Source organism: Hemicordylus capensis, chromosome 5 (genome assembly GCF_027244095.1).
Source record: "Hemicordylus capensis ecotype Gifberg chromosome 5, rHemCap1.1.pri, whole genome shotgun sequence".
In the NCBI taxonomy this organism is placed as follows: Eukaryota; Metazoa; Chordata; class Lepidosauria; order Squamata; family Cordylidae; genus Hemicordylus; species Hemicordylus capensis.
Window position 1 is genome coordinate 184,109,484 of NC_069661.1, and position 21,685 is coordinate 184,131,168.

The following is a 21,685-nucleotide window of genomic DNA, read 5'->3' on the forward strand; positions in this document are numbered from 1 at the left end:
TGAATCTGTGAGATCTCTAATGTTGTTGCACAGAAATGCACAAGACAAAAGGTTATACTAGCCAAATAGTCTATCTGCTCATATGGACTGCACCTGTTCAAAAACTCCTTTAGAATTCTTTACACATCGCTCTGGAAACTCATGAGCCTGCTATTTTCCTTGATGGCTGCTATTCTGGATCAGCCAAAGTACATGAGCTCAACTATATCCACTGAGGATGCTTCAGGGGTAAAGAGTCCCAACTGTGCAGACAATTGGACTAGACAGCCATTGGGTTTCCAGCTCTTAAGAATTCCTCTGAACAGCTAGGATCAGTACAGACACATTTTTAATATAACCATATTTTTTATTAATTTCCAGTGGTGAAACAAGTTTGCTCCTTAAATTGTAATAACAAAATTAACAAAACAAATATTAACAAAAGTAGCCTATTACAATATTTTAACTTAATGCAAAACATACTTAATTTTAATTTTTTCCAGTCTATTTCTGTCTTGAGGGGTCAGTTATAGAAAATAAGACTAGCATTTTTTAATCTGTGATACCCAAGGATGTGGACAAGCTGCTTGGGGCGATGTGGTCTACCACTTGTTCTCTGGATCTTTGCTCTGCTTGGCTGCTTCTGTCTAGCAGGGAAATTGTTGGAGATGGCCTAGTTAATATCAATAACTCATCACTGAGGGAGGGTAGGATGCCTCCTTGTTTAAAGGAGGCAATGATTAGACCACTTCTTAAGAAGCCTTCCCTAGATCCCTCAGTGATGGATAGTTATAGGCCAGTCTCCAATCTCCCATGGTTGGGCAAAGTGATTGAGAGAGTGGTGGCTAACCAGTTCCAGGCAGTTTTGGAGGAAACCAATTATCTAGACTCATTTCAAATTGGCTTTAGAGCAAGCTATGGGGTTGAGTCTGCCTTTGTCAGCCTGATGGATGACCATTACCAGGGAATTGACAGAGGAAGTGTGACTCTGTTGGTTCTTTTAGATCTCTCAGCAGCTTTCAATACCATCTACCATTGTATCCTTTTGGATCACCCCAGGGAGTTGGGGATAGGAGGCACTGTTTTGCAGTGGTCCCACTGCTATCTCTCAGGCAGATTCCAGATGGTGGAGCTTGGTGATGGTTGCTCTTTGAAACAGGAGTTATTATATGGAGTCCCTTGAGGCTCCATTCTGTCACCAATGCTTTTTAATATCTACATGAAACCGCTGGGTGAGGTAATCAGGAGATTTGGTGCTGGGTGTTATCATTATGCTGATGACACCCAAATCTATTTCTTCTTATCATCACCATCAGGAAAAGGCATTCACACCCTAAATGCCTACCAATGGGAAGTAATGGGCTGGATGAGAGATAACGAATTGAAGCTGAATCCAAGTAAGACGGAGGTGCTCATTGTCGGGGATCGGAATTTGAGGGATGAGTTAGAACTTCCTGTGCTGGATGGGGTTACACTCCCCCAGAAGGAACAGGTACACAGCTTTGGAGTGCTCTTGGATCCAGGCCTCACCCTGGTATCTCAGTGGAGGCTATGGCCAGGAGAGCTTTCCATCAACTTCAGCTGATTTGACAGCTGCGTCCATTCCTTGAAGAGAATGATCTCAAAACAGTGGTGCATCAGCTGGTAACCTCCAGGCTTGACTATTGCAATGCACTCTATGTGGGGCTGCCTTTGTACATAGTTCAAAAACTTCCTTTAGTTCAAAATGCATCAGCCAGACTCTTCAAATCAGATCCTGTTCTTTCTTCCGCGTATTGAGTTTTTCATGTCCTGACATCAGGATTTGGTATAGATTTTGCTGCTAGGGATGGGCGTCATTCTGTTCAGTTGATTTGCTTATCTGGATTGCTTTGATTGTGCTGGTGTGTTTCACCCCCATCCCCAATGAAAACAGGACACACTTAGTTGGAGCAAAATAGGGCCACTTTATAGGAGCAAAATAGGGCCACAGCAGAATAAGACCTGCAACCAGGTACCTAACTAACCAGACTGCGGGTACTCCTCCCATGTGGGACCACCTCCTAGAGAACCATCCCACACCAGGACGAAGAGCCGGATACTGGTTTGCTTAGGTGCCAGGTCCTGACTTACTCTCACCACGAGGCTTTCCCCGGCTGAGGGAAAGGCAACCCAACCCACCTCCAACTCAAGCCGCCCAACTCTGAGCTGGTGAGTCGAGCCACCCCCTGAGTGGGGGCCATTCCCTACCCTATGGGCTGCAAAAACCCTGAAGGGCTGTTCCTTGCTGTTGTGGTCCAGGCCTGATTTATATACTGAATATGCTCATTAGCTAGCATACAAAATTAGGGCTGTCGCATAGTGTCACCAAGTGTCCAAGTTCTTTTATATAGTGACCATGTAGGATCTGGAAGCAAGGAAGAAAGTAGATCAAAGAATCCTAAATGATTCAATGGGCTTTATTGAGTATAAAAGAATAACAACATCAATCTAACTGAGCAGAAAGCAGAATATTCTATCAGTATTACTAACAGTATTTCAACCCTAGCCAGCAACAATATTCACCCAGTGTTCCTAACTAACATGTGTGTGTATTAAATCTTCCTAGAGCCTAATACAATTCAGATATAGATGGGGAAAAGGGGGGGTAAGGAAGGCTGAGGGCTGGCATGGTTTGGGGAGATCAGGAATTAGTAGAGGGAAAGGGGGGGAGGGAAAGGGGGAGAAAGGAGAAGGAGGGGAAAGGATGGAGGGATCCAAGGCTTGTGGGGTGGCATATTACCAGGATCAGAGGCTTGAGAATGGTGGATCTTTCAGCTGAAGGAGAGAGGCTTTTGGCTGGGGACAGGAGCTTTTAGATCAAGCTTGCAGTTTGCTCAGAGCACGGCTGAGAGTCAGAGCACCATGGCTGGGGAAGTCTTGACTTCTCACTTCGCAGTGGAAGTCACAGGCAGTTCCTGCCCCATGGACAGAGTTCCTGCCTCTAGCCCTGTAGCTTGGGCAGCAAACTCTTGGATTACTCATGAGCAAGTCTTGCTTGTAGGCAGAAGATTGTGTGTAGGCACAAGACTGCCAGCTCTCTGTCCAGTAAGCCTGTTCTTTATAGTTGTATTTTCCTTTGATCTCTCATAGAGTCTATTCAAATCTCCTCATCTTTTCCTGGGTCCCCAAAAGGGTGACAATGCTGTTACCTTCTGGATAATGTCTTTTAATTATTCAGGATATTGGCCAGTCCAGAGAGATCTGAATCCCATCTTCTGTAAGCTGTGAGCTTAGAAAGGTGGGGGGGGGGACATTGCCCAAAGCAAATATTCATCTCTGAGCTGCAAATGGGCAACTTCTCTTGTCCCAGATTTGCTAGCATGATCCCAAAGTGTGTCAAAGTGTTAGTAAAGTAAGAATTAAAGTCTATAGGTGTTTTATTTGTGTGCATTTACCTATGCTGAATTTCTATAGAGAGTTAATCATTGACAAAGATTAACATAGACTTCTTGCAACAGGAAAGGGGAGATCAGCCTCTGGCCTCTTCCGCAGACATTATCTGATAGTGAGTCACATTTTAGCATTTGGATTGTTCTGGCCTGGCTTTTGTGCTTCCATCTCACAATACAATGCTGGATTGCCTCTTCCCTCACAGACCAGTTAAGATCTGGGGTGTCAATTCACCCTGAGCCCAGGCATTAATTCCTGTCTTAATAAAATTGGAACCAGACACAGGCCTGAATTCCACATACCTCTGAGTTGGTACCTCTGGGTCTAATATGTTGGGGGGGGGAATCCCCAACATTGCCCCCCCTCATCCCAAAAGGCTCTCCAGCCAAACACCATTAATCAAACTACCTACCCAACACCCACACTCTCCTGCCAAGTGACCAGTTCCTTCAGTGCCTACCTATGACCCAAACCCAAAGGACTCAGTGAGAATTAGGTGACAAAAGGCTGTGCCTAGTGCCAACCTAGTGCGACCCAAAAATTCCTATTTGGCCCCTGCAGGCAACCAGCTATCCCTCACTGAGTACAGGATGGGTGGGATGGTGCCAAGCTGCAGAGCAACTGCTTAGAATGGAGGCAACCCATTTGGCCCGTCTCCTTCCCTCATTGGCCAACCCCTGTCCCGTGGAGGGGGAAGCAAGATGGTGCCCATGTCTGCCTCATGTGATGGGAGCAAAACCTCAGCCCCTGCCTCATTGCACTGGCTTGGAAGCGGGGGCCATCATTCATGTTGGATGCACTTCACAAAACATGGGATGGGAGGGAAGTGGCATAGACTTTTTAAAACAAAAAAAAATCAAAGAGTGTTCATACATGTAATTGGGAGAAAGCTAGTGCAATATTCAGTAAGTTCTTTCCCACCTCATTTAATTATGTTCCTTCCTAGGAGAATTACTAATATGGTTCATTTAGGTGGCTCATTATCAACCATTTGAACCATTCAGCCTTCAGAAGGATTCATTGTGCATAGGAGAGAAACATAATTTTAGGGGTGTGCAAAATGTTTCGGGTACAGAACGATCTGTACCCGAAACAGCAAATTTCAGGTGATTCGGAGCTGAACCGAATCACCCTCAAAGAAATCCGAATAATTTCGGATCCAAAACGAATCACCCCTGTTTGAGATTTTCTATGAGACAGCATAAATCCACTCTTATTTGCTATCATAGAATCCACACTCAGAACACCTCAGAAACAACAGAACCCTGTACCCCATGGGTTAGAAACCCATGGGGGTGGTTGGCACCCTATGTGCACTACACCACCACTCACTCTGGGCCACCCCAGCACCCCCCAAGTGCACTTATGGGGCTGCTGAAAGCTTCATTATACTAGGGGTGTGCATTTCGGGTTTTCGGTGATTCGGCTAATAGCTCAGTAGACCAATAGCCTAATAGCTCAGTAGACCAAGGCAAACCACATATTTGGATCTGAACAGAGGAGAGCATGAAGATTAAGAAAGAAGTAAAGAACATCACCTGACAAGCAAGCCAAAATCAGAAATAAGCACATCACATTGAGAAACGCAGCAGACAGACTTTTTTTAGATTTCAGCTTCAATGTATTGTTCATGGGAGGAAGCAATGATGACAGTTTTAGCAGGCAAGCAGGCTAGCAATTAGCAGCAAGCCCTCTCAGTGACAGTGTGTGTGCCCCCCTCGCCAGGAGGCACAGGCCCATTGCACAGAGCCACTACTCTCCCCCAGGGATGTCCCTCCCTTCCAATCCTGACTGTGCCCCCCCCACACGCACACGCAGCAGCCTGTCTCTGAGGTTGTGGATGGATGGTGCGCTGCCCTACAGCCCAGCCTTCAGCACTGGGCAAGTGGGTGCTCCCAGCATCGGGGGGGGGCACCACAGATTTCTTCTGCAGAGACAGCGACTACAGCTCCCATTGTCCCTAGTCTTGATGGTGGCCAGCCATCGAGACAGTGGGAAATGGGAGTTGTAGTCTCTCTCTGCCACATCTGTGGTAACCCCTCCCTCATGCTGGGAGCACTAACCTGGCAGTCCACCATCCCAGGCTGACAGTGCAGCAGTGCCTGTGTATGCATGCGTGTCTGGATGTGCCAGCAGCACTAAGGGGCATGTTTTAGTGGCAGGGTGGGCTTAGAGGGATGGACTGTGACACATCTTCTGGCCGGGATGAACTGCCGTGGCGTGGGAGGCGCTGCATAGGGGGGGTGACGCAAGTCACTCGCCCCCACGGCCAGTTCGGGGTAGCCCAGCAGGGGGAGGTTGGCCTTCAAGAAGACGAGCTGCTCGACCAACTCAGTATCCAGGCGTGAGCGCAGAGGAGTCACCACGTCCCCGGCCATGGAGAACAACCTCTCGCTCGAGACGCTGGTTGGCGGGTAAGAGAGAAAATGGACAGCAACGCACGCCAAGTCCGGCCAGACTTTGCGACGCGTTGCCCAAAAGGGGAACGGCTCACTCTCCTCGTCTTCCATCGCCTCCTCCAGGTACTGCAGAACAGTCTGCTCAGCACGGCTGGGGCGAGGGACAGGCTCCTCCCGTCTCCCCGGCATGAGACTAGCATAGCCCCTGAGCCACCGGGTGCTCTGCTGGTCCCACTGCCGGAGAAACCACGCCGCTGGACTGGGAAGAAGTGGGGGTGGTGGCAGTGCTGCTGCTCCTGCTGCTGGGGGTGGGATGCGCAGTGCCAGCCTGCGACTAAGACCCCTCCTCCTGGTCGTCTGCTGCACCACCTATCCCTAGCCTCCTTTCCTCTTCACACTTCACGTGTTCGACCAGGAGGTCCCTCCACCTGGGCAGCTTGACAGGAGGCTCAGCACTGCCCTTCATCCTTGGGTCACAAATGCATGCCAGGACATGCCATGCAGATGCGGCCCATGGTGTCTTGAGCCGCTCAACTACCCCAGTCCTCAACCGACCTGCCAGGGCAATCGCAACCCCAGTGGTCAGAGTGGTCTGGAGATCGCTCATTGCCTTCTCCAGGAGAATAGCAGTGGGCAAAGCCAGGCTCAGCGTGGCGGTCTGAGTACAGAAGTCGTTCGTAGCAGAATAGAACGGCTCTAGTACTAAGACCAGCTCGCGGATCACCGGCCAGTCATCATAGAGAGACTTGCACAGATCCAAGCAACCACGCGTCCCCAGGCTGTTGAGTGCTCCCTCTTGCTCATGCATGCGCCGGAGCAAGAGAAAGGTGGAGTTCCACCAGGTAGGAACATCCTGGGGGATTTGGTGTTCGGGCAGGCCCAGCTCGATCTGTCTGGCCTTGAGCTGGCGCCTTGCCTTTTCACTCCGGTGGAAGTGGCCCGCTACCTGGCGGCAACGCTCCACCAGGGCGGCCACGGGAGCAGCAGGATCCTGACCTAAACTACTAGAAGAGCCCCAAACACGCTGGTGCTCCTTGGCCTTCTTCGGCGCCTCCTTGAGGCCAAGCGCACCCTTCACTACAAGGTTCAAGGTGTGCGCAGCGCAAGCGATGTTCACACCGTAAACCCGCCTAGCAGCCTTGGTGATGTTGGCTGCGTTGTCCGTCACCATGAAGCCCCGGCGGAGGGTTGGCTCCCCGGCCAGCCACGCCCCCACCTGCCACTCCATGACGGCAGCCAACTCATCTGAAGTGTGGTCTGTGTCCATCGCCTCCACATGCAAAACTGCCCAAGAAGGCGTGCATGCATGGGAGGAGCTGGATACAGCACCAGCAGCGCCAGATGTCCCCTCACCCCCATGCCCCCACCAATGGGCTGTCAGGGACATGAAGGCAGTGTGCAGCCCACTGCGGCTAGTCCAGATATCCGCAGTGAAATGCACACTGGTGTTTGGCCCAGCTGCACGCAGCTTGGCCAACACGGCCCCCCTGCACGCACGGTACAGGGAGGGGACCACCCTCCTGCTGAAAGTGGTCCTTGAGGGGATCTTGTACTCCGGAGAAAGCAGCTGGAGCAGACGCCGGAAGCCGACATTGTCGACAATGGAGAACGGCTGGTCATCAAGAGCGATCATCTCACCAATGGCCCGAGTCACGAGATGAGGCTTTGGACGATCAGACCGCTTCCCAAGAGATTGCACCCACTGATGATCGGTCAGCTTTTCCTGCCTGTGGGCAGGAGCCGCTGGCCGCTTGCTGCTGCTGTCACTACTACTGCTTCTGCTACCAGGTGAGGCACCGGGCCTACTGCCAGCAGAGGTCTCCACACCTGGGTGCCGTCGACGCATGTGTGACCACAGCCCCGAGGTTGTGAAGTGCATAGGGTCCCTGCCTCTGCTGACCAGTGCCTTGCAGTGGGTGCACACAGCATGGGTGGGATCACCAGGGCTAAGCTCAAAGTGATCCCAGACCACACTGCCAGACTCCCCAGCGACACGAGGTCGCTTTGTTGGTGGAACTTTTGCTGGTTCCTTCTTGGGCATACCACCCTCAGCGCTGGCATGTGAAGGCCCAGGGGCAGGAGAAGATCTTCCCTCCTCCTGAGCCCCCTCAGATGCCAGACTGAACCCCCCACCAACCTCCATAGTGACCGTTTGGGGGGTCCGCAAGGTGGATCTGGCTGGACTGCCAACCTCCTCCACAAGCACCACCTCCTCAGCTGCCACAGGAAGATCTTCTTCCCTGGCAATCTGGGAGGCCCCCCCCACACAAATCCTGCCTGGCCGCAGGCCCTGGCATAGGGCCAGGCTGACCCGAGAAGAAGTCAAGCCTGCGCGCCGAAGCAGGGCCGGGGGTGACTTGGGGAGTAGGCCCCTCTTGCCGCCCCCTGCCACGACCAGCTGTAGGGAAGACAAGCCTCCCACTTACTTGCGCCCTCCCTTTTCCTGCTGTCCTCCCAACCATTGCTTTTTAAAACTTTTTTAAAAATTTCAAAATGTGAAGAAGGGGTAGTTGTCTCAGGGGGCAGCAGGTATACTAGAGGGCCAGAAAAACAGTGGATGTGCTGCGGTGCCGGTGACTTTACAATGCCTCCTTGCTTAAGGCTTGTTGTTGTTGGCACAAATGCTGTTGCTGCAAGATCCCAGTCAGAAGTTGCCGTGCAATGAATGTGTATCACGACACAGTCAGTCAGTCACAGAGGGACTGGGAGACAGTGAGAGTTACTTGATGCGCGATACAACAGAAGCAGGCTGTGCAACAAAAAAATATAAAAATTAAAAATTAAGATACTAGCTCAGCTGCTGTGCAATGCACAGGTGCAGGAGGAGTTATTTAAGGCTGGAGCCTTGCGCACACAGTGTGCAGTGCACTTAGTCAGTAGAAGTGAAAGTAAGTTTAGTTATATTATCTTTCTCTGACTGTTGGTCACTTTGAATGGAATGGACTGGAGAATTTATTTGTTGCAAGTAACTTGTGTTGTTGTTACTAATGTATCGAACGCACTCCACCACAGGGGAAAGTTACTCTCTCTGTGGTCTGAAAGTAACACACAGTTACAAAAATGTTTCAAAAAATTATCTCTGTGTCAATTACACAGGCAAACAAGATGGAAAAGTAACTGTGGGCAGACTAGGCCCTTAAAAAATATTTCTGCAAAATACACAAAAGCAGCAACAGAAATATAAAGTTGCAGCACTACTAGGCCAGGCCACTCTTACAGTCTACTGCTACTCTACAGTTGAACCTCCTCCTAATAGCTAGCTACCGGGGAAGGCTACACACAAACCCTAGTTATTTAAAACCCTATTTATTTAAAACACTATTTATTTAAAACCCAATCTTACAACTATCACAAAACACTTATAGAGAAAAGTGAAAACCCCAAAAACCTAAAAACAGGGAAAAATTAATAAACCCCAAACGCACAGTTAAAGGAACGGAACACTACAGATTAGAACGCCGTGTGTGACGTGCGTGTGTCTGTGTGTTGTGTGCGTGTGTAAAATATAAATGGCTGGGCCAATCTCACTCAGGTGTAGGCTTCTCCAACGCCGGGTCTCTGGCGTCCACCTCTGAGGGTCTGGTCTGGTGGTCACACAGGCGGGCCTGGAGTGCAGGCAGGCAGGCAGGGACAGGCAGCAGTGACTCTCCGCAGAAAAAAATTGCCCAAAAAAGTGGTTTGGCAAAAAATAGGGTGGGGGGATTCAAAAGGAGAAAAAAAACCCCTCCTTTCCCACCAAGGGCTGCAGGCTGGCAATGCTTGCAGGCAGTCAGATGTTTTAAAAAAAATCTAAAATCTATTCCTCTTCTCTTCACAAAAAGGGATTTTAAAAAATGGGAAGAGGTTTGCTCTGCAAGGAAGAGGTTTCCCCCTCTTCTAGCCCCAACAATGATTAAAAAATGAGCAGAGGGTTTGCCTCTGCAAGGCAGAGATTTCTTAAAAAAAAAAAAAATCTCACCCTCTTTTAATCCAAAAATGGATTTAAAAAATGGGAAGAGGTTTGCTCTGCAAGGAAGAGGTTTCCTTTCCTTAAAAAAATTCTCCCCCTCTTCTAGCCCCAACAAGGATTAAAAAATGAGCAGAGGGTTTGCCTCTGCAAGGCAGAGGTTTCTTTAAAAAAAAAAAAATCTCACCCTCTTTTAATCCAAAAATGGATTAAAAATTGAAAAGTGGTTTGCCCCTGAAAGGAAGAGGTTTCCTTAAAAAAAAAAAATTCTCCCCCTCTTCTAGCCCCAACAAGGATTTAAAAATGAGCAGTGGGAAACCTCTGCAAGGCAGAGGTTTCTTTAAAAAAAATCCACCCTCTTCTCTCTTTATTTTAAAAATTGCTTAAATAAAGCAGAAAACCAACCAACAAGGCAGAGCACTGGCGTAAATGCAGAAAAACAGCACCCACAAAAATCCAAAATCAAAATGGAGGCAAGACTTACTAAGCAAGGCAGCAGATCTCTCTCTTGTGTCTCTTCTCCCACGCAAGGCAGCAGAAAGGAAGAAAATGGCTACTGGTGGCCCCTTAAATACCCTCCTGCAAAGCCCTCCAAAAATCACCCCCACCCTTGACCCTACCTCCACCTGTACCTGGCCAATGGGAGGGTGTGATTTACTATCCAAACCTTATTTGGTCATTTTCCTCTGCAGGTAGGAACTTTTATTTTCGATGGAGGTGAATGGGAAAAAATTTTTGCATTGAAGTCAATGGAGAAAAAAAGGCGGGAAATTCAAAGAGCTGTCAGAATGAAAATGGAGGGGGGAGAAGAAGGCAATTCTGCAGCCACAAAATGGAGGCTGCAGACATGCCCACGGAGGTCTGAATCACCCGAATTTTTTTTCACGAAATCAGGGTGATTCGGATCGGGCACAGAACATTTCGGAGGTCCTCATGGGTGATTCGGATCGGCTCCGAATCACCCGAAATTCATTGTTTTGGGCACAGAACGATCTGTGCCCGAAACGAAATGCACATCCCTACATTATACCACCTTATGAGGAAAAACCTTAAAGACGCGTAAACTTCAACAATTAACCAAAAATCAGCCCTCTGCCCAAATCCTTTGAAAAAATTCAGGTAGCTTTCTTGCCCCTACCCGGAACTACCACCAACCCCACACCACTCTAGGCCACCCCTTTCCCCCCGACATGAAGCGATACACCCTTCATTATACCTAATGGGGGGAAACATTAAAAACGTGAAAACTTCAGAAATTCACCAATAATCAGCCCTCTGCCCAATCACTCTGCAATTGGGGTGGTAGCCTCCACCCATTAGGCACTACCACCCCACCCCACTCTTTTGGCCCAGATCCCACATTATGCCCCCAATCTGCCCCAAAGACACTAAAACTTCAAAAATTCACCAAAAATCAGCCCTTTGCCCAATCCCTCTGCAATTTGGGTGGTAGCCTCCACCCATTGGGCACTACCACCCCACCACACTCTTTTGGCTCCAGGACCCGTTTTTTAATCTGAATCGATTTGGATTTGGATTTGGATTAATTCGGATCCGAATCGAATCAGGGGTGATTCGGATGGGCAATATTCGGATACAAAACAGAACAGGGGTGTTTCGGTTCAGATCCGAATTGAAACACCGAAAATCCAAATTGCACACCCCTACATAATTTGTGGCCCTGGCAGTCATTAGGTGGCATATATGCAAGTTTTGTTTTTGAATGTATGATTCCCACTGCATTGTAATTTTATCCTCTACCCTTCTGCATTTTTGGATTCTGCAAAATGTCTATTTAGTTGTGACTAATTAAGATTTGATTGCTATCCAGTAGCTGTGCAAGCTTTGAAGGGTTTTTGGTGTGAGAGGCATAGCCTGGGGAAGAGATCTGGGAGGGAGAGGATCGTCACTGAATTGCTTCATGCTAAAATGAATCACATCACTCTGCTTGCAACAGGACATGTGATGTGCTGTTCTGTAATATGGCGTGACTCTCCATACAGTTCAAAACCTAGATGGACAGAAGAGGAGGGAAACCTTTACCAAATATGTTACTGCTGCATTATGAAAGCTGTACAAAGCTGAAATGGCAAATACAAATTCAGGTAGAAAAATACTGGGCAGCATACAGATTAATGCTGTTCTGATGGTAGAACATTTTGAATATGCAGCCACTTTTGCTGATCCCCCTTTTCCTCTGCTGTATGTCTCTAAGGGTTCTCCAGCCTTGAGGGGCATATTATCAGAGGGCAGCAGAGGGAAGGGGGTCAGTTATCATGAGGGCAGCATTGTTCTAGATTCTGCCCAATGAATATCATCTGCACTACATTATTGTCCATCTATCAATTTATTACAAAATATAAGACAGCTATATGGAAAATCAAAGTGTCAATGGTCCTATAGACCAGGGATTCTCAACGTTGGGTCTCCAGATGTTATTGGACTTCAACTCCCATAATCCCCAACCAAAGGACACTGGGGCTGGGGATTATGGGAGCTGAAGTCCAATAGCATCTGGGGACCCAATGTTAAGAATCCCTGCTATAGACCCTTTTGACTTTGCATGGTTCATGCAGCTTGCTTACACTTTGTAATAAATTGGTAAATGGCACAATAAAATGGTACAGATTATTAGAGCTCATGACAGAAACCCCAATCCTGTCTCATATGCTGGCTTTGAATAGTGGCCAGGAGTGTGAACTCTGTTGCCAGATTTGGCTTTTGTAAAGCCAAATATTGGGTTACGGCCCATTTGACTCATGAGTATACCCCTGAGGTTCTGGCCACCCAGGATCCTTGGTTCAAAATTTGCCTCAAATTTGGTTACAAATTTTAGGCTCAAGCTATATGTAATGAGAACTATGTGCTAGCTTGTATGTGCTTTTTAAAACCATAAATGTATTACCATACCTGTTTTTAAACAATAGCTGCAAGGGCCTGATCCAGATCAGGACCACATGGAGGGAGTGTGTTTTTACCCTTGGCACCACAGAAAGAGCCTAAATAGCAATCCTAGGAGGCCAGTCTGATTGGCACTGCGATGAGGACAAAGAAAGCCCTGATCCAGACTGGGGGCTCCCAATGGCTGTGATGAAAAACACAAACACAGAACTGCTAAGCACCTGTACCTCATAACATGCAGTTTGCGCCACCTTACAAGGTAACCTTAAGCAAATCACTAGCCCTCAGTTCGCCATCTGCAATAAAGGGATAATAGCAATGGTCTACTTTACAGGGCTATTGCAATGATTCAGTGGATGTGATGTGTTTTGAACGCTCTAAAATGCTACATAAATGCTAATTATTATTATTATTATTTTAAGTGTTTGGGGTTTTATTTCAATTTATGTTTCAAGGATGAAGATGTGGAATCAACTCTACTCTTTCTTTGTTGCTATTTTTTAACATATATATTTTTCTTTCTAAAGCTGAATAGCTTGACTATAAACCAGTGATGAAAATAACCTGTCAGAATACAGAACCCAGAATAATGTTTTGCTGGATGCAGTTTTTGTTGTTTTGTAACAGAGCTCTTTTGCATATAAAGCCAACTAATGGTGCAGCACAGGATATGGCAATGGTAAACCCCTCCTGTATTCTACCAAAGAAAACCACATGTCTCTGTGGTCACCAGGAGTCGACACCAACTCTACGGTGTAACTTTACTTTATTATCCATATTCTAGCTCTCTATATAATTTATTTATAATTTATTGTGTGACAATATATTTGCAGGATAGAGTTTTTGCCAACATCCCTGAATTGAGCTCCCATTTATTCTAATATTAACTAGGCTTCTCCCCCCCCGCCCCCCATTGATGTGTCACAGCTGTCTTCCTTTCACAACAGTGGATGAAGCACATGGGCAAAAAGACAAAATAGTTGTGAAGTTCATTACAGATGGTGCCATATTCATCATATATCGTATATAACGAGAGCTACTGCATGGTGTCCTTCAGGACTCCATCCTATCTCTGATCCTTTTTAAGATCTACATGAAACCGCTGAGTGAAGTAATCAGAGGATTGGGAGCAGGGTGTTATCAATATGCTGATGACACCCAAAATCTATTTCTCCATGACATCATCAAGAAATGGCATAGGCCCCCTAAATGCCTGCCTACAGGCAGTAATGGACTGGATGAGGGATAGTAAATTGAAGCTGAATCTAAGCAAGATGGAAATACTCATGGTAAGGGGTCACCCTTCAAGGGATGTGATAGATCTTTCTGTTCTGGATGGGATTGCACTCCCTGCCAAGGAACAGGTATGTAGCTTGGGAGTGCTTCTGGACTCCCTCACTCTGGTTTCTCAGGTTGAGGCTATGGCCAGGAGTGCTTTCTATCAACTTCAGTTGGTACGGCAGCATGTTCCTTTAAGATAGTGATCTCAGAACTGTGGTGCACTCTTTGATAATCTCTAGGTTTTACTACTGCAATGTGCTCTACATAGGGCAGCCTTTATATGAAGGTCAGAAACTTCAGTTGTTTCAAAATATGGCTACATTGTTCTCCTGGGTGTCTTAGAAAGACCATATTATGCCTGTTTTAAAGTAATTGCATTGGCTACCAACAGGTTTCCGGGCAAAATACTAAGTGCTGGTAATTACCTTTAAAGCCCTAAACAACTTAGGCTCAGATTACCTGGGAGAGTGCCTTCTTCTGCATGATCCCCCACCATATATTAAGGTCATTGAGAAAGGTCTGTCTCCATATACCGCCAGCTCATCTAGCGATGACTTGGGAGTGGGCCTTTTCTGTAGTTGCTCCTGGGCTGCGGAACGCACCTCCTATAGATATTTAATAATAATAATAATAATAATAATAATAATAATTCAATTTCTATACCGCCCTTCCAAAAATGGCTCAGGGCGGTTTACATAGAGAAATAATAAATAAATAAGATGATAAGTTTAACATCTTTACCAGCCTTCAAAAGAGCCCTTAAGACACTTCTTTTTAGCCAGGCTTTTAGTAATCTCTGAATGTTTTAAATTTTTTAATTGCTCTTTTAACAGTCTGTTTTATTTTGTTTTTATTGTGTTTATTTTGTGAACCGCATTATATAAAAGAAAAAAGTAAGTAAGTAAACAAACAAACAAACAGAAAAATACATACATACATACATACATACATACATGGTTAAATGTTCAATGCCTCTGCTGAGTTTCTACATATCAACTGTCATGCTCAGTTTCTCAATGTACTTCAAAGGGAGAGGAGAAAGAGCGATTGTATGTGTGCTTTTCCTTGCACTGATGATACTACAGGACTAAATGATAACAGCCTGTTAAGACGGGATGCTTGGACAGTTTGGATAACAAAGCCAGGGTTCCGCTTCAGTTAACATCTGATTCCTGCCTCAGCTTCCACATACACAATGCTTTTTCAACCTAATGGCCTCTTGAAATGTCCAGAAAGCACTTTCAGAGAACTAGCGGAACTGGTGAAGCAAACTCAGTATGCGAACCTGAAAGACAATCAATGCTACCTTTCCACACACCGTTTTTTTAGTGCTTCCATGCATTGCAGACAGAGAAGCTATCATGGTTACATTATCGGCATCTGCCCAGTGTTCACAACATCTTTGTTTATTTTGGGATGACTTTAAAAGTTGTTTATAGAAGCTTGCTGCTCCAGTGAAATCCTCAGGGTCAGGGGTGTAACTATAATAGGGCAAGGGGAGACAGCTGTCTGGGGCCCCACTGCCTTGGGGGCCCCCCAGAGGCAAGTCACATGACTGACTCCCCCAGCTGCGCACCCGTCTGGGCTTCCTTCTGTTGTATTGATCCTCTGCTGTGAGTGTTAAGACCTGGAGCTACCAGAACAGCATGTCTTTCTCTAGTACCATTAAATGACTTGCATCGTCCACAATTTACAAAACCTTTTTAAAAATAATTTAGGATGATGTTCTATTGAGGCACATAGGAGTTTATAACTATGCTTTTTGTTACCACTATTCAGCCTCATTTAAGATTTCTTTACTTCATGAGCTGAGCTTCACTGAGGGGGTCCATTTTAAAACCTTGTCTCTGGGCCCACTCCAACCTTGCTACGCCGCTGCTCAGGGTCTTCAGATTCTGAACACTAGGAGGTCATTCCCACATGTGCATCCACAGGAGCAATGTAAGCTATGTGATGCTATCTCACAGATATCTACTTCAGATTCCTCCATCAGCAGAGAGATAAATTTTGAGCACTGAAGATCATGTTAGTGTCTGTCATCTGTGAGTGAACAGTTCATTTGTTACGTTGTTTCTGTGCATGAAGATGAGGGAAGGTAGTCTGATGTTCAAAGCCAAATATTGTACATATTTGCATATGACAAACAAGCCAATTAAGAGTAGCACATAATTTCAGGGTCACCAAGGGCCATACTACACATGACATTAAAAGTGTCAGTGTAGGTACAGGCTTAAATTTACTTGTGAGTAGCAGCTCTGATGGGCCATGATTCAGACCAGACAACAGTGCAGAGGCAGGAAATATTTAACTTTTTATCTCATGCCATTTCCCCACTGCTACTGAACCCCAAGAATACAATTGTAGCAAATGATATTTTCAGAGTTAAATAGTTGTTTGCAGTGGGGGCAGATGCAGTTTGATTTGAACTGAACACGCAATAGTTGGTACTCATGAGTAAATGCAAGACTGTAATAATTAGGGATGTGCATGAACTGCTTTGGAGACCCTTTTATGGGCCTCCAAACTGGTTCGAACCCTGGCTAGCTCGAAGGTTCGAAGGGGGGGTGGCTTTAAGGGGGGAGGGTGCACTTCCCCCCTACCATGTTTCCCCCGCCGGTGCATGATTCCCTAAAAGCCTGTTGGGGCGGCAGCATACCTCCCTCCCACCCCATTCCAATGTTTACCGGATGTAACCGGAAGTAATGCGCATGGTCACAGCTACTACTTCCGATTGCATCCAGTAAACGTTGGAACACGGCAGCAGGGAGGTACGCTGACGCCCCGATGCGCTTTTAGGGAATCATACACTGGTGGGGGAAACACGGTGAGGGGTAAGTCTATCCTCCCCCACCCTTAAAGCCATCCCACCCCGCCGTCAAACCGACTCCTGCCGGTTCCGTGCACATCCCAAGTAATAATATGCCTGATGCATTTAATATCACATGTAGTTTGACCTGCAGACAACTAGTGTAATACCCTGAAGCAGGGCCAAAATCGTTTCTTTGGGCCCAGTACAAACTTGTAAGGTGGGACCTCTCAGACACACACATCTCACCCACACACAAAAAATCTAATGAATTGTGAAAGAAAGTTTTCTATTTTAATTCAGAGATAACATTCTACATTGTGGACTACTGTGTAATGGTTTGGCTGTTGATCCTATCCAGTTGATGTTTTGATTTTTGTTCTTGTTCTAATGGACCATGGCTGCAAACCTTTTATAAATAAATCAATTCCCTTTGATTCTCTGGCCTTCTACACTGCAAAACCATGAATTATTTCCCCATGGTCAATTTCTCTTGCAGGTCCACACTCAATAGACAAAATAGCAAGGTGGTTTAACCATTCTTGTTCCATACAAATATATGCAATGTGATGAGTGCAAGCTTGATGAAATGTCTTTCAGCTTCTGCTATAATCATTAGTAATGTTAGAAATCTGTAGAATTACGCACACTTCACTGAAAATTGATGCAGTTATTTTTTGTAAATCTTATTTAACAAGATAAGTGGAGAAATTTCACACTGCTGCAAAATCTTGTAGTAACAAGCATGACTACTAGTTCCATTTGCTAAGCAGGGTCCACCCTGGTTGCATTTGAATGAGAGACTACATGCATGAGAACTGTAAGATATTCCCCTTGGGGATGGAGCTGCTCTGGGAAGAGCACCTTCCTGCTTGCATGCAGAAGATTCCAAGTTCCCTCCCTGGCATCTCCAAGATAGAGTTGACCAAGACTCTACCTGAAATCTTGAAGAAGCTGCTGCCAGTCTATGTAGACAATACTGAGCTAGATGGACCATCGCTTTCAGAAATGGTAGAAAATCATTCCACAGATGTGTCATCATGAATCCTTTTTGCTTATTTAGTAACTAGCTGGGCCGGGTACAGAGCATCTGTGCCTCCGCTGGCCGCTTCTCCCACCCACCCCCGCCTGCTTCTCCCACCCCCATGCCCAGTTCTCCCCCGACACACACACCCAGCCCGCTCCCCCCCCCCACGCTCAGAGCTTTCTGGATGGTGGGCTAGCCGGCCAGAGACCTCCTCTCTCCCACCTGCCAATTCCCAGCAGCTGGGCCGGCCCGCCACAGCCTCCTTCTCCCAGCGGCCAGGCCAGGCTGGCTCACCGCTGCCTCCTGTTCCTGGCAGCTGGTCCGGCCTGGCCCACCGCCACCATTGTCTCCCTGTCCCCATTGCTATCCCCCAGGCAGCTGCTCTTGTGAGAGCTGCCACACATGGGATTAGCAACAGGTATGCCTAGGAGAAATAAATATATAGATTGTGGGGAAATCCCCATGCCTTCTTCTACAAGACATGCTTACTGCAGACTTTTGGGCCACTGATCTCTAAGCTGTTTTACTTCTTCAGTAACATCAGGAGTGAGAACTGCCTCTGATTCAATAGATCCCCCTAGCTTGTAAAATCTTATTTCTGTCAACAATATGTGAAAGAAAAATGTACACAAGCTAGCAAACAAAAGACATGAAAATGAGCAGAAGTACTTTTTCCAGTGCTTCCAGTTGTGCTTGAGCTCTATGTGTCAAGTTTAATTCAAGAGCACATTCCAGTGTTTCCAGAATACCTGGAAGATGCTTTGTGAATGGACAGATAGCATCAGCATGTGCACTTCAGCATGTGCACTTCAGACTGAGAGTGGACTCTGCAGTGTATCCTATCTGTTACAATCTTTCTTCTCAGAGAGCTAGTACTGAAAAACACACTAAGTAGCTGCACACATACCAAGAGTTTTAATGTGTCAATGCATGCTGCTGTTACATTATCCAAAAGGAGAGAAAGAAAGAATCCTAATAATCTGACATTTATTTTTACTTGAGATTGTATGATTTTAGCCTACTTTCCAGATCACCAGGCATTCTATGGACCAGGTCTCACGATCTGTGAGACCCAGTTCAGCAGGGTGCACGGGAAGAGCGGGCTAAGCCTGCTCTCCCCACACAGGAGCGGGGAGGGAGCCCTGGGTGGTCGGATTGGCCGCCCACACGATTGCCACCTCCATGATGGAGCCGACGGGGGCTGGGGAGCTTGGGGGCCGTGCGGCCCCCGGAAGCCCCAGTATGCCCTGCACGAGCATGCCGGGCATACTGGGGAGACCCCCGGAGCTGGGAGGCGGCTTTTCGCCTCCCCTCCGGGGGCCTACTCACAAGAAGCCATGGCGCAGAGCCGCGCCACGGCTACTCACCATCAGATAGCGGGTTTGCAGAGCGCTTGGTCACAAACCTGGGCTAAGAGGAGGGGTACTTGAACGGGTTACCCACTCTAGAACCACCGGGCCTGCAGCCGAGCCCAGTGGTTCTCACAATCAGCAAAAATCAGGCTAGCGGAGGCTAGCCAGATTTTTGCTGATTATGAGAATAGCCCCTGTGTGTGTGCATGTCCCCACCCCAGCCATCAACTTCACAACACCTAAACCAATATGAACCAAATTGGGTACAGTTTTAGGTACAGATAGGGACACCTCAACAGCATAGTTTGTGATGATATCATTCACCGCAATCCAAGATGGTGGATGTGTGAATATTTGAGGCACAAGTGATCTAACTTGGAGACCTCTATTTCAACCAAATTTAGTCCAGTTGTAGAGATAGTGAAAGGAAAGTAGGCGGATTAGTTCTTACTAGAAAAACCTGTCTTCTAATAAAGCAAGTATACCTTCAAGGTAAGGGACCATTTTCACCAATCTTCGCTCCTTCTGAATTCCACAATGACTCCCAAAATTGCAAGCCTCAAGGACATATTTGGGGTGGGAGCACAGTAGGCTTCAGAAGGAAAAGGAGATCAGCAAAAATCACCCCTTCCCCATAGGACCAGTACAACATTAGTCTGAATGTCAGCTACTGAAAACAATCGCAATCCTAAGTATATTTACTAGGGAGTTATCCCCATTGAACTTAGTGGGACTTCTTTTAGAATTGCACTGAAAGACTATTTAATATTTCAAGGGAGGAAGAAAGATGGTACACCCCATAAGTTGCAGCAGAATTCATGATTTGCCAGTTTTGTCACCAAGAAGCATTCTTAAATTCCACTTTCTCTACTGGGTCAGTCTGACAGGACCAATGAGGAAAGAGAGGACTAATGTGGGAGGAGAGCTGGTCTTGTGGCAGCAAACATGACTTGTCCCCTTTGCTAAGCAGGGTCCACTTTGCTTTGCATTTGAATGGGAGACTACATGTGAACAGTGGAAGATATTCCCAGATAAGGCCACTCTGCATGCAGAAGATTCCAAGTTCCCTCCCTGGCATCTCCAGATAGGGCTGAGAGAGACTCTGTCTGTAACCTTGGAGAAGCCACTGCTAGTCTCTGTAGACAATACTGAGCTAGATGGACCAATGGTCTGACTCAGTAGAAGGCAGCTTTCTATGTTCCTATGGTCCTAATCAGACCTTACATTAGACAAGGTCTCATGTTCCTAATGAGACCTTATCATATACCCAATCCAGGTTGGTAAGGAGACTGTGCAAATGGAACAAAAATTCAGACAACAATACATGGACCATATCTAGTTCAAGTTATACCTGTGATGAACACTCTTGCAGATCAGTCAGTACCTTCATGGACCACAGACCATGAGGTGGAAAGTTTTCATCAGAAAGTAAAGAATCAACAAAAAGCTTTATTGATTACAGAAATATGGGGATTTCATGCATTACAGAAAAATGGGCAAAGAAGTAGCTCAGACTTCCTTATTTTGCACTTTCCAGTGTAATGCCTGAACAAGGCTGTCACTTGTCTTTCCTGTGTGAGAAACATGAACTATATCTGTATCTGAAGCACAAACATCTTACTCCAATTTTAGTGTAATGTGCAAAAACTATCCTAGAAACTGAAAATAAAACTATTGCATTGTGAACACTGTGTCTTTTAACTTTGCAGTTTCCATTTTACATATAAATGACAGTTACCTTCCTTCCATACCTAATTTACAGAAATACTGGGAGAAAAATCATACTGTAATCTATACTTCATCTCTATATTTATTTCTAATACATAAATTACACAAAAAGGAAGGCTGCAGATATTACTTACAAACTGTACAAGGGATTACAGAATTTGTACAGGTTTATAAGTTATAGATCTATCCAATTTTTAAAATTGCAAATGGAAATACCTGGCTGGGAGATAAGGTACGCATGAAACAAAATTAATTGCAACAAGATGCTTTCTTGCCAACACAGAACAAATATAGTATTGCTACCGACTCCAATCCCTCAAATGGGATGGTTAGAATGAATGGCCAACATGATACGCAACATTAAACTAGCAGAAGGGGAGCTGTGTGATTTCAAAGAGACTTTAGGGTCCCTACACTCAAAAGGGTGTGCACAAAACTGGTTTTGCTGGTTCAGTTTTGGCCTCAGTTGAGCCACTTCCACCATCTCAGAGCTCTACAAGTAAAGGGTAATCCGATGAGGATTCCCCTTTACCAGTAGAAGGGCAAGTGGTCTGTCCCAAGGGTAGAGGGGGTGAGAGCAAAGTAAATAGCTACTTACAAGTGCCACGGCCATCAGCAGGGGCAGAGGCTGCAAGGAGAGTGGCAGGGGCAACAGCAGCCTCCCCCACACCCTGCTGGCCTCACCCAGAATAGGCAGGGCCAGACGTGGCCCAGTTTGAGCCTTCCTCGGCCCAGTTTGGGCCTCTGCGCATGCATGGAGGCCATTTTAGTCACCTCCACATATGCGCAGAAGCCATTTGCATGACCAAGCAATTTGTGGCTACACAAATAACCTCTGTGCATGTCTAGAGGGCA